The sequence below is a fragment of the Elephas maximus genome, chromosome 2, assembly GCF_024166365.1.
Source record: "Elephas maximus indicus isolate mEleMax1 chromosome 2, mEleMax1 primary haplotype, whole genome shotgun sequence".
Classification (NCBI taxonomy): domain Eukaryota; kingdom Metazoa; phylum Chordata; class Mammalia; order Proboscidea; family Elephantidae; genus Elephas; species Elephas maximus.
In genome coordinates, this window is record NC_064820.1 from 97,040,696 (window position 1) to 97,053,351 (window position 12,656).

The following is a 12,656-nucleotide window of genomic DNA, read 5'->3' on the forward strand; positions in this document are numbered from 1 at the left end:
CTATGAGTCAGAATTGACTCAGCAGCAATGGGTTATGATATAAGGAAGGAGCCCTGGTGGTGCAGTGGTTAAGAGCTAAGTTGCTAACTGAAAGGTCGGTGGTTCAAACCCACCAGCCACTCTGCAGAACAAAAATGTCATCAGTCTGCTTCCAGAAAGATTTACAGCCTTGGAAACCCTATGGGGCAGTTCTAACCTGTCCAATAGGGTCACTATGAGTTGGAATCAACTTGACAGCAATGGGATAAAGATAAGGGATGTATATAAAGGTTTAGAGAAGGGAAAGAACACAGTAGGGCTTCTTCAGGGAGATGGCATATGTGTTAGGCTTAGAAGAATGAGCTAAATATGGACAGGTAATTAGTTGCCTGTCTTATTTATCTAGTGCTGCTATAAAAGAAATACCACAAGTGGATGGCTTTAACATACGGAAATATATTCTCTCACAGTCTAGAAGCCCAAATTCAGGATGCCAGCACCAGGGCAAGGCTTTCTCTGTCAGCTCTGGGGGAAGGTCCTTGTCATCAGTTTTCCCCTGGGTCTAGGATTTTCTTAGCACAGGGATCCAGGATCCAAAGGATGAACTGCTCCCAGCTCTTCTTTCTCAGTGGCAGGAGGTCTCTCTCCTCTCTACTCCCTTCTGTATTTTATATCTCAAAAAAGATTGGCTCAAGATACAACCTAATCCTGTAGATTGTATCCTGTCTCATTTCCATAACTGCCTATAATCCCTGCCTCATTAACGTCATAGAGGTTAGGATTTAAAACACAGAGGATAATTACATCAGATCGCAAAATGGAGGACAACCACATAATACTGGGACTCATGGCCTAGCCCCAAGTTGACACACATTTTTGTGGAACACAATTCAATCCACAACAGTGCCACTGAGTCGGTTTGAACTCATAGCACCCTGTGTATATCAGAACAAAACACTGCCCCGTTGTCTTAGTCATCTAGTGCTGCTATAACAGAAGTACCACAAGTGGATGGCTTTAACAAAGAGAAATTTATTCTCTCACAGTCTAGGAGGTTATAAGTCCAAATTCAGGGCATCAGCTCCAGAGGAAGGCTTTCTGTCTCTGTCAGCTCTAGAGGAAGGTCCTTGTCATCCATCTTCTCTTGGTCTGGTAGCATCTCAGGTGCAGGAACCCCAGGTCCAAAGGACGTGCTCTGCTCTCGGTGCTGCTTTCTTGGTGGTATGAGGTCCCCAACTCTCTGCTTGCGTCCCTTATAAAACATGGTAAAGGCCTCACCCCAGGGAAACTCCCTCCACATTGGATCAGGGAGGTGACCTGAGTAAGGATGGTGTTACAATCCCGCCCAATCCTCTTAACATAAAATTACAATCACAAAGTGGAGAACAACCGCAGAATACTGGGAATCATGGCCTAACCAGGTTAATACATTTTTGGGGGGACATAATTCAATCCATGGCACCCATCCTGCACCATCCTCACAGTCGTTGCTATGTTTGATCACATCATTGCAGCCCATTGTAAAGATAGTATAATAGAATAAAACTAAAAAACTAGGCACAGAAAGCCTAAGGTGGTGGCTTAGACTGACATGCAGAATGTCCCCCTACATCAAGTACTTTAGAAACTAAGTGAAACAGATACAGGACAACCAGGGAACCCTGATCATTAAACAGAAGGATTAAGAATTAGACTGAGCTCCAAGTGGAAGGAGAGACTGAAAGAAAACAGCACACATGGAGATATACAGATCCTCAGCACCTTGCCAGCTCGCCTGGCACAACATAGCCATCTTGAAACAAAGCGGGCAGCATTCCTGGGTAAGGAGCACAGGAAGGCAACTACATGGAGCTCACAACAGGAGGAAGAGATACTGTGCAAACAAACCGCGCAGAGGGGAGGGAGCCAGGAACTAGGAAAGGTACTACTCGCCAGTGGCAGTGCCTGAGCATTTGGCCGGGAAGCACCCACTGAATAGTAAAACCACACCCAGCCAGTCTCCATGCACTCCCCCACATTTAAATGAACCAGGCCTCAATTGCCTGGAGCAGCCAAACAAGAGCATCCCCCACACCCTTACCCACCAACTGGCGGGAGTCTGCTTCAGCTGCCTGGAGACCAGCAGGAGCACGCCCACTGCCCAGCAACCAGCAGGAGCACACCTGCCACCCGGCAACTGGCAGGAGCACCTAGGACTGCTGGACTGGTCAGAGCACACCTGCAGCCTGGAGACCAGTGGGAGCGCACCTAGTGATCGGCAGGAGCGCACCTGCATCCCAGCAACCAGCAGGAGCATGCCTGCTATACAGAGACTGGCAGGAGTGTGCCTGCATTCACTGCCCAGCAACCAGCAGAAATGCCCCCTAGCCTGCAGCCCAGCAAGTGGATGGAGAGTACCTACCACATAGTGACCAGCAGGAGCACTCCAGTGCCCATTGGCCCAGTGAGAGCATTTGTGCCTATACCCAGAGCCTATCCCCTACAAAGATGACCTTTCGTGCTCTCCAGCAGATACACTAACTACTAGCATCAACCCAGAAGTACCACATGGTCCCACAAGGGCTGCAGAGGGACCCAGACTACCCAACATTTGTGACCCAATATCAGGGAAAGAACCAGCTATACCACTTACACTCAATCAGGTAAGGGAAGACATACAAGCCTAACTACAGAGGACTCCAAGTGGGTGTGATCCACCATATCCACTAGTGAGAAAATCACTCTCAGCCAACAGACACCACCAAAGTCACACATAGAACCACAAATGGATATGAGGCCTCCTGCCCTGACCTCCAGAGAATTCAGTAACTGCTAGCACTAACCTGGTACCTTAATGCCTCAGATACAGCAGATGATATCAAACTGTATAAAAAAGCAAGACAAGATGGCTCAAGCAAGTGGCAAAGGGGCAGAAAATTTTCCTGAGGAAGAGATGGTAATGGAACAACCTGATAAGGAATTCAAAAGTTGTATATAGACAAAACTCTAGAAGAATTCAGGAAAACAATATAAGAACAAAATGACAGACAATTGTAAACCATATAAAACAGCAACTAGAAATCCAGAAGATTAACAATAAAATATCAGAAATAATGGTTGGACATAGAAGTAGAACTGAATCAATGGAAGAAAGAATCAGCAAAATAGAGGACAAATCACTTGTTACTAATTTGAGGAAGAATCAAAAAAAAAAAAAATGAAAGGTGAAGAAAGCCTAAGAGTTATGTGGGACACTATTAAAAGGAATCATTTAAAAGCATGATTGGAATTCCACAGTAGGAGGAGACCAAAAAAGCGCAAGAGAATTTTTGAAGACTTATTGGCAGAAAACGTCCCTGATACCATGAAAGACAAGAAAGCTTCCATCCAAGAAGCTCAACAAACCTCATACAGGATAGACCCCAAAAGATCACCAAAACATATCATAATCAAACTTTCCAAAACTAAAGAGAAAGAATTCGGAGGGCAGCTCGGGAAAAATGAAATATCACCTACAAAGGGACACCAGTAAGACTAAGCTCTGATTTCTCAGCAGTAACCCCTCAGGTAAGAAGGCAATGAGGTGACATATGTAAAACTCTGAAAGAAAAGAATTGACAACCCAAGAGTCATATATCCAGCAAAATTAGCTCTCAAATACAATGTCGAAATTAGGACATTCCCACATAAGCAGAAATTAAAGGAATTTGTATAAAGAAGACCAACTTTACAAGAAATATTAAAGGGAATCCTTCAGATAACCAACATCAGACAATCACCGGAGATTAAGACACACGACAGCATCACTCAGATATTAACCCAGATAAAGAAACCCTGAAAGTAAAATAAAGCTACAAAACTGAAAACGGAATGAGAAACATCAATTTGTGAATGTTGACAACTTCGAAACAAAAAGGGGGGAATATCATGGATTGAACTGTGTCCCCAAAAAATATGTTTCGACTTGGGTAGACCATGGTTCCCAGTAATGTGAAATTGTCCACCATTTTGTCATCTGATGTAATTTTCCTATGTGTTGTAAATCCTACCTCTGTGATGTTAGATTGGATTAGCAGCAGTTATGTTAATGAGGTAGGACAATCTACAGGATTAGTTTGTGTCTTAATCTCTTCCAAGATATAAAAGAGAGAAGTGAGCACAGAGAAGGGGACCTCATACCACCAAGAAACAAGAGCTAGGAGAATAGCATATCTTTTGGACCTGGGGTTCCTGCACTAACACGCTTCTCAACCAGGGAAGATTGATGACAAGGACCTTCCCCCAGGGCCACAGAGACAGAAATTCTTCTTTTGGAGCTGGCATCCTGAATTCAGGCTTCTAGCCTCCCAGACTGTGAGAGACTAACTTAACTTTCTCTTTCTTAAAGCCATCTACTTCTGGTATTTCTGTAATAAAGCATTAAGTAACTAAGACAGGGAATAAATGGTATGGTTATAGATCTTCCATATGGAGAAAAAGCCAAAGCAATATCAAGAAATAAGAGATTGTTTTAAACTTAGAAAGATTAAGGTAAATTTCAGAATAATCACAAAAATATTAATGAACTTACTCTCTAAAATAAAAAAGAAAATCATAAAGGCTTAGTGAACATAAAATCGCCAACAATGAAGAAAATCCACAAACGAAAATAACTCAGCACAGAAAATTAAGCAGAACAAAGAAACTGTCCACACCACAAAGAAAAACATGACTGCAGTAGATTCATACTTATCAATAATCACACTGAATGTAAACGGTTTATATATACCAGTCAAGAGACAGAGAGTGGCAGGATGGATTTAAAAAAACAGGATCAATCAATATCTTGCCTACAAGAGACACATCTTAAATACAAAGACATGAATAATTTAAAAATCAAGGGATGGAAAAAATAAACAGTAAACAAAAAAGACCAGGAGTGGCAATATTAATCTCTGATAAAATAGACTTTAAGTCAAAATCCATTATAAGAAACAAGGAATGGCATTATATAAAGAATAAAGGGTCCATCTACCAAAAGGATATTACCATAGTAAATATTTATGCACCCAATAATCCAAAATACACAAAACAAACTCTGACACTGAAAAGTAGACAGCTCCGCAAAAATAATAGGAGACTTTAACATGCCAATTTTGATGGACAGAACAACTAGAAACTCAACAAAACACAGAAGATCTAAATAACACAATAAATCAACTTGACCTCATTGACATATACAGAACACTGCACCCAATGGCAGCACAGTATACATTCTTCTTCAATGCACATGAATCATTCGCTAGAGTAGAACATATTTTAGACCACAAAGTAAGCCTCAGTAAGTTAAAAAACATCAAAATAATATAAAGCATCTTCTCTGATCACAGTGCTATAAGACTTGAAATCAGTAACAGGAAGAACAAGGGAAAAAATCAAATACATGGATACTGAATAACAGCTTCCTTAAAAACAACTGGGTTAATAGAAGAAATTAAACATGAAACTAAAAAATTCCTAGACTCGAATGAGAATGAAAACACAACATACCAAGATCTATGGAGCACAGCAAAAGCAACGCTCAGAGAAGAATTTATACTAATAAATGCACACATCAAAAAAGAAGACAGGGCCAAAATCAATAGCTCAACCTTTCAATTCGAAGAAATAGAAAAAGATCAGCAGAAGAAGCCCCCATAGTCACCAGAAGAAATAATAAAGAATAGAGCAGAAGTAAATGAAATAGAAAAATAATAGAAAGAATCAACAAGACTAGAACTCGGTTCTTTGAAAGGATCAATAAAATTGACAAACCACTGGCCAAACTGACAAAGGAAAAGAATGAGAAAATGCAAATAACCAAAATAATCCAAATCTCAACAATATTCTTTGAAATGGAAAAACTAATCTCTAACTTTATATAGGGCCCTAGTGGTGCAGTGGTTAAGCATTTGGCTGCTAACCAAAAGGTTGGCAGTTTGAATCCACCAGCTGCTCCTTGGAAACCCTATGGGGTGGTTCTACTGTGAATCACTATGAGTCGGAATTGACTGGATGGCAAAGGGTTTGGTAACTTTATATGGCAAGAGAGAATAAATAATGCTAAAGCATTATCGAAGAAGGAAAATAAAGTAGGAGACCTTACATTTCCCAATCTCAGAACTTACTATACAGCCACAGTAGTTAAAACAGTCTGGTACTGGTACAACAACAGACACATAGACCAATCAAACAGAATTGAGAATCCAGAAATAAATCCATCCAGCTAAGGACAGCTGATCTTCAATAAAGGGCCAAAGTACGTTAAATGGGGGAAGAGAGAGTCTCTTTAACAAATGGTGCTGGCAAAACGCAATATCCATTTGTGGAAAAAATGAAAAAGAATCCATATCTCACACCATATACAAAAACTAACTCAAAATGGACGAAAGATTTATATGTTAAACCTAAAACTATAAAGTTCATGGAAGAAATTGGGACAAAGCTAGGTCCTAATTTATGGCATAAATAGACTGTCAAACAAGTAAAAATGTACAAACAGCAGAAGATAAGCTAGGCAATTGGGACCTCCTAACAATTAAATAGTTATGCTCATCAAAACACCAAAAGAGTGAAAAAAGAACCTACAGACTAGAAAAAATACCTTGGCAACGACATATCTGAAAATGGTTTAGACTAGGAAAAAAATCTTTGGCAACGACATGTCTGAAAATGGTTTAATCTTTAGAATATATAGAGCATTTCAACACCTCAACAACAAAAAGACAAACAACCCAATCGAAAAATGGGCAAAGGACATAAACAGACACTTTACCAAAGAATATATTCAGGCAGCTAACACACACATGAAGAGACATGCAAATCAAAACTACCATGAGATACTTATCTCACATCGGCAATAATGGCACTGATCAAAAAAAACAGCAAACGCTGACGTGGATTTGGGGAGATTGGAACTTTTATACAATGCTGGTGGGACTGTAAAATGGTACAGCCAATATGGAAAAAGGTATAGTGCTTCCTTAAAAAGCTAGAAATATAAATACCATATAATCCAGCAATCCCACTCATAAGTATACATCCTAGAGAAATAAAGAGCTGTGAGACACGACTGTGCTGTTCTTTGTATGTGATCTCCTTCTCTCTGGAAGCTCTTAGAATTTTCCGTTTGTTTTTGCTATTCTTAAATTTCAGTATAAGTGTCTAGGTTTTATTTATTTCCTTTTCTCTCCTCTTTGGAACTCTGAAACTTTCTCAATCTAGGGTCTCTCATTTTTTTCTTTTTTTAATCCCAGAGATTTTATTCCCAAATTTTCTTCAAATATATCCTCTTCTATATTTTATTTTTCTCTTTTTGGGACTTCTGTTATCCAGTTTTTAGCGCTTTACCTTCTTTCCTCCTTACCTTAAAGCTTTTATATTTTCGTTGTCTTTGTGTTTTCCTGCTTTTTTCTAGGCAGAACTCAAGCTGGTCTCCCAGTTCATGAATTCATTCCTCATATGCACACCCATAATCACTGCTGCATTATTCACATTAGCAAAAAGACAAATAATCTAAATGTCCCATCAATGAATGAATGGATAAATTGTGGTACATACACACAATGGAATACTACACAACAATAAATGGTAATGATGAATCCTTGAAACATCTCACAATGTGGACGAATCTAGAGGACACTGCTGAGTGAAATAAATCAATCAGAAAAGGAGAAATATTGTGTGACATCATTATTATAAAAAGTCAAGAACAGGTTTACACACAAAAAGAAACATTCTTTGATGGTTACCAGGAGATGGGTGGGCAGGGAAGGGAGAATAAATATACAGTGGTGTTGTTAGGTGCCGTCGAGTTGGTTCCAACTCACAGCGATCCTATGTACAACAGAACCAAACACTGCCGGGTCCTGTGCCATCCTCACAATCCTTGTTATGCCTGAGTCTGTTGTTGCAGCCACTGTGTCAATCCAACCCATTGAAGGTCTTCCTCTTTTTTGATGACCCCCTCTACACTACCAAGCATGGTATCTTCCAGGGACTGGTCCCTCCTGATAACAGGTCCAAGATATGTGAGACAAAGACTCACCATCCTCGCTTCTAGTGAGCATTCTGGTTGTACTTCTTCCAAGACAGATTTGTTCATTCTTCTGGCAATCCCTGGTATATTCAAAATTCTTTGCCAACCCCATAATTCAAAGTTGTCAATTCTTCTTCGGTCTTCATTATTCATTGTCCAGCTTTCACATGCGTAGGAGACAACTAAAAACATCATGGCTTGGGGCAGGCACATCTTAGTCCTTTCAGTGACATCTTTGTTTTTCAACACTTTAAAGAGGTCTTTTACAACAGATTTGCCCAATGCAATGCGTCACTCGATTTCTTGACTGCTGCTTCCATGGGCATTGATTGTGGATCCAAGTAAAATGAAATCCTTGACAACTTCAATCACTTCTCTGTTTATCATGATGTTGCTTATTGGTCCAGTTGTGAGGATCTTTGTTTTCTTAGTGTTGAGGTGTAATCCATACTGAAGGCTGTGGTCTTCAAAATAAGTGCTTCAAGTTCTCTTCACTTTCAGCAAGCAAGGTTGTATCATCAGCATTTCGCAGGTTGTTAATACAAGAAATAGTGGGCCTACTCTAAGAATCCAAAGAAAAAAGTCCTAACCACTACACTTGTGGATGTGACCTTTTTTGGGAAAACAGGGTCTTTTTAGAAGGTATTATCAGTTAAATCAGACTGGAGTAGGGTGGGTCCTAGTCCTAATTCCTTCTGAGTGGTGGTTACCAAAGAGGAGAACAGACTAAGAAACAGAGTAACAGAGTCATGACTGCACGGGGGGAAGACGTCAGGTGAGGGTCCATCTAAAAGCCAAGGAATGCCAAGGTTAGACCCAGGGCCACCAGAAGTTGAAAGAGACAAGAAAGGACCTTCCCCCAGAGCTGAGACAGAACGTAACCCTACCAACGTCCTGAACTCAAACTCGTAGCCTCCAGACTGTGAGAAAATAAATTTCTGTTCTTTCAGGCCACTCTCCGGTGGTAGTTTGTTATAGCAGCCCTAGGAAACAAAGACAGGTGTATATACGAAGTATAAATCATCTAACTGCACTGCTAAAATAGCAGTATACAAAGGCATATCATCTGACTCTACTACTTGCAGGCGTCTCAGAGCCATTTGCACTTTATATATTTTAATAGACATGTTATCCATCAAAAATAGTAGTTTTTCATTGGGGCCTTTGGCTGCAGTTTTTGTAGAGTTAGGGAAAATTGATCACAAGAGGTTAAATAATGATGAAGCAATAAGAATAAACTTCTTTCAAGAAATTCAGCTGTGAAGAGGTGAGAGTTAAGGAGATAATAAGGGTATCACCAAGTCAAGCCAGTTGTTCTTAAAATTATTTTAGAATAGGGAATGCTTTGTCAGGGGAGAAGAAGCCAATGATGAGGCACAGGTTAAAGACGGGAGTAGGGGAGGAGAAGAGAAATTTGATAAGGCTAGATGTCTTAATGTCAAGAGCAAAAATGGAGCAGTTAGCTAAGACACCTTCCTCATTAACTAGAGCTAAAGAAGGGTAGGGTGAAAAAAACTAAGAGACTGTGAAGTAGAAGACAATGTGAGAACTTTCACTGTACCTGGCCTTGACCTTTTTAATACAATAGAAAGTGATGACATCCACTACAAGTCAGGAAACAAGGGGAAAAGGTGCCTGGAGGTTGAGGGCATGATAAAGCCATTAGCTATTTCATCGGTTGTGAAATCCCAGGCAAATTACCTTACATTTTGAGTTTCCACATCCATATGCTGGGGATTACGCTCACCTCACAGGGTTGCTATGAAGATTAAATGATCTAGTATACGTAAAGTGTCCATAGAAGACAATCTGTAAATGTTATTTTCTCTTAAAAAGGGCCAGAGTTGCTGAAAATTACCACCACCACCACCTCCCCCTCCCCATCCCCACACATCCCTCTTGAACAGCTTTGCAAAAATGAATAATCTGGAGTCAGGATAAAAGACCCAGTAGAGGATAAGGGATCTAGTTGCCAGGCATTCCCCTAACATTTCTGTGGACTGGTACAAATGATATGGGAAAAGCCAGATCCTGCCTTCTCTTCCTTCTCCAGATTCTGTCCCACACTCCGAGGGTTCTCCAGTGCATGTGTGTAAGTACAGGCTATGCAAGTTCAAGCTCCATTCTCACCAGTAGCAAATAACCACCCCTTGGTCTATGGTGTGCTCCTTTGGTGTGCTTCTCATTTGGGTGGATGCTCCTGGAAAAGAGACATACAAAGGCCCTAGAGGCAGTCTCAGAGCCATTTGAGTAAAGAATTTGGGGTCCTAAGTACCTTGGATCTCAAGGTCCTGAAGGGGTGATGTGGACTCCAGGTAGGTGTATCCCCTTAGGCCCATGAGAGTCTTCACCTTGTGTGGAGAATTTGGGGTCCTAAGTACCTTGGATCTCAAGGTCCTGAAGGGGTGATGTGGACTCCAGGTAGGTGTATCCCCTTAGGCCCATGAGAGTCTTCACCTTGTGTGGAGAATTTGGGGTCCTAAGTACCCTGGATCTCAAGGTCCTGAAGGGGTGATGTGGACTCCAGGTAGGTGTATCCCCTTAGGCCCATGAGATTCTTCACCTTGTGTGGAGAAGTGCAGCTGAAGAGGGATCAGAGTGCGTTCCAAAGCACAGGGCCTGGGCAGAGACCTCTCTTGCCCAGAATTAAGGGCAACAAAAGGCAATATAGGTAGTCGCACTTAGGTCTAGGATTATCTACTCTCCCTGCTTCCAGCACCGAATACAGATAGAATCTAGTACTATGGGCTATAAAGAACAACAACAAAAAAAAAAAAAAAAAACAAGACTAAATATGCTGAAAAAGATAATGAAAATAAAGTAGAACTAAGAAAATCTTTTTAAGAGGCTGCTTTCCACTTAAAAAGTAAGCTGTCTAGTCTGAATTATTTGGATGTATTGAAAGCTTCTCTATGAAGCATTGCCTAAAACCGAAAACAATTTATGAATCTTGTATCCTTCAAATCAAAATATTTAGTAGCTAGACGGGGAGAGGGGGAGAGGCAGAGACACAGACACACAGACAGAGAGAGAGAGGGAGAGGGCTTGGTCCACGTGGAGTCCGCGGAGAGGAGGGAGGATGACGGGGCCGCGGCGGCCGAGGCGGGGCGCGGGGGGAGGAAAGCAAGAAAAAAGAGAGAAAAAGGAGTTGGGGCGGGGGGAGAAAAAACAAACAAAAAAAATCCAACGCCGCCCCGTCGCCGCTGCGCCCGCTGGTCCCAGGTTCCGCGGCCGTGGGGCCCGAGAGTCCGAGGCCGGCGGGAGGCGTGGGCCCGATCTTTTTTTTAGCAGTGGTCTGATAACCATTTTTTTTGTGAGCCTTGGCTAAAGAAAAAGAAATTTCATAACGTTTTCTTTACCTGGCTTTATGTTTCTTAAAATCAAGCAAGTTGTATTTAGAGGGTGTTTTTTTTTTTTTTTAATTATTATTATTCGTAGATTCGGAAACCCTGGTGGCTTAGTGGTTAAGTGCTACGGCTGCTAACCAAAGGGTCAGTGTTCAAATCTGCCAGGGCCTCCTTCGAAAGTCTATGGGGCAGTTCTACTCTGTCCTATAGGGTCACTATGAGTCGGAATCGACTCGGCGGCACTGGGTTGTTGGGTTATTTGTAGATTCATGGATGTCTTTGAACTCAAAGGTGTTCTTACTACAACAGTTAGAAACAAAGAATTTTTCATTATTTTTGATGAATTTTCATCAGTAATAAGGCACTAAACATACTACTGTATACGAGAGCATATTAATAGGGTTATTTTTAGCTACCACCTACATACTTTAGGCAGACAACTTTAAAAGCAGGAGGAAAATATGGTTCTTTTAGTTTTAAAAATCTTAATGTTCTCAGAAAAAAATCCCCCCTCTTCTCCCAAAATTGGGACAACTAATTATATAAAGTGATTACTGTGGCAACAGCTTAGACAGTCAGAGAGAGAATTGGGCTATTAAACCAGAACAAAAAAAATTAAACGAAGAAAAAAGCATTTTTATTGAAGAATAGGATATGGGATGGGAACTGGTAACTAGAAGAAAAAAGAAATACTGAAAAGAGTTATGTTTAGAACTTAAAACAGCCCGTACCTGAGTAATAATGGTAAATGGAAACTTCATGAATATAGACAAAAGAAGGTAAGAATCACAGTAGTGGCATGCATAGGATAGACTGAGGAAATATACACATATATTTTCATATTATATAGTAAGCTCTGTAAGTAAAATTCAATAGAAAATAAAATACTATATGAAATAAGATATAAAGATTATACACATATAATATAATGTTATATATTAAATATTGTTATACTTAACACAGTATGTTTATATATTATAACATGCTCTGAAACTATATAAGAAGGCAGCTCACATAAAAAGAACTATCAATAACTTTTAAACATATGAAAACTTCCTAAACTTATCTAAAAATAAGATAAATGCTCAAATAAACCACAAAAAGATACAAATTTTCACCTACTGGATTTGCAAAGATTTAAGTTTGGCGATACAAACTTACTGTGGAGGATGTGGCAGGAAAAGGCTTCCTTCAGTATTGCTGATGGCAAGGTAAGTTGGGGCAACCTCTTTGGAGAGCCCTGGAGACAGTATGTATCAAAATTTAAAATGGACGTACCCTTTGAACCAGTATTC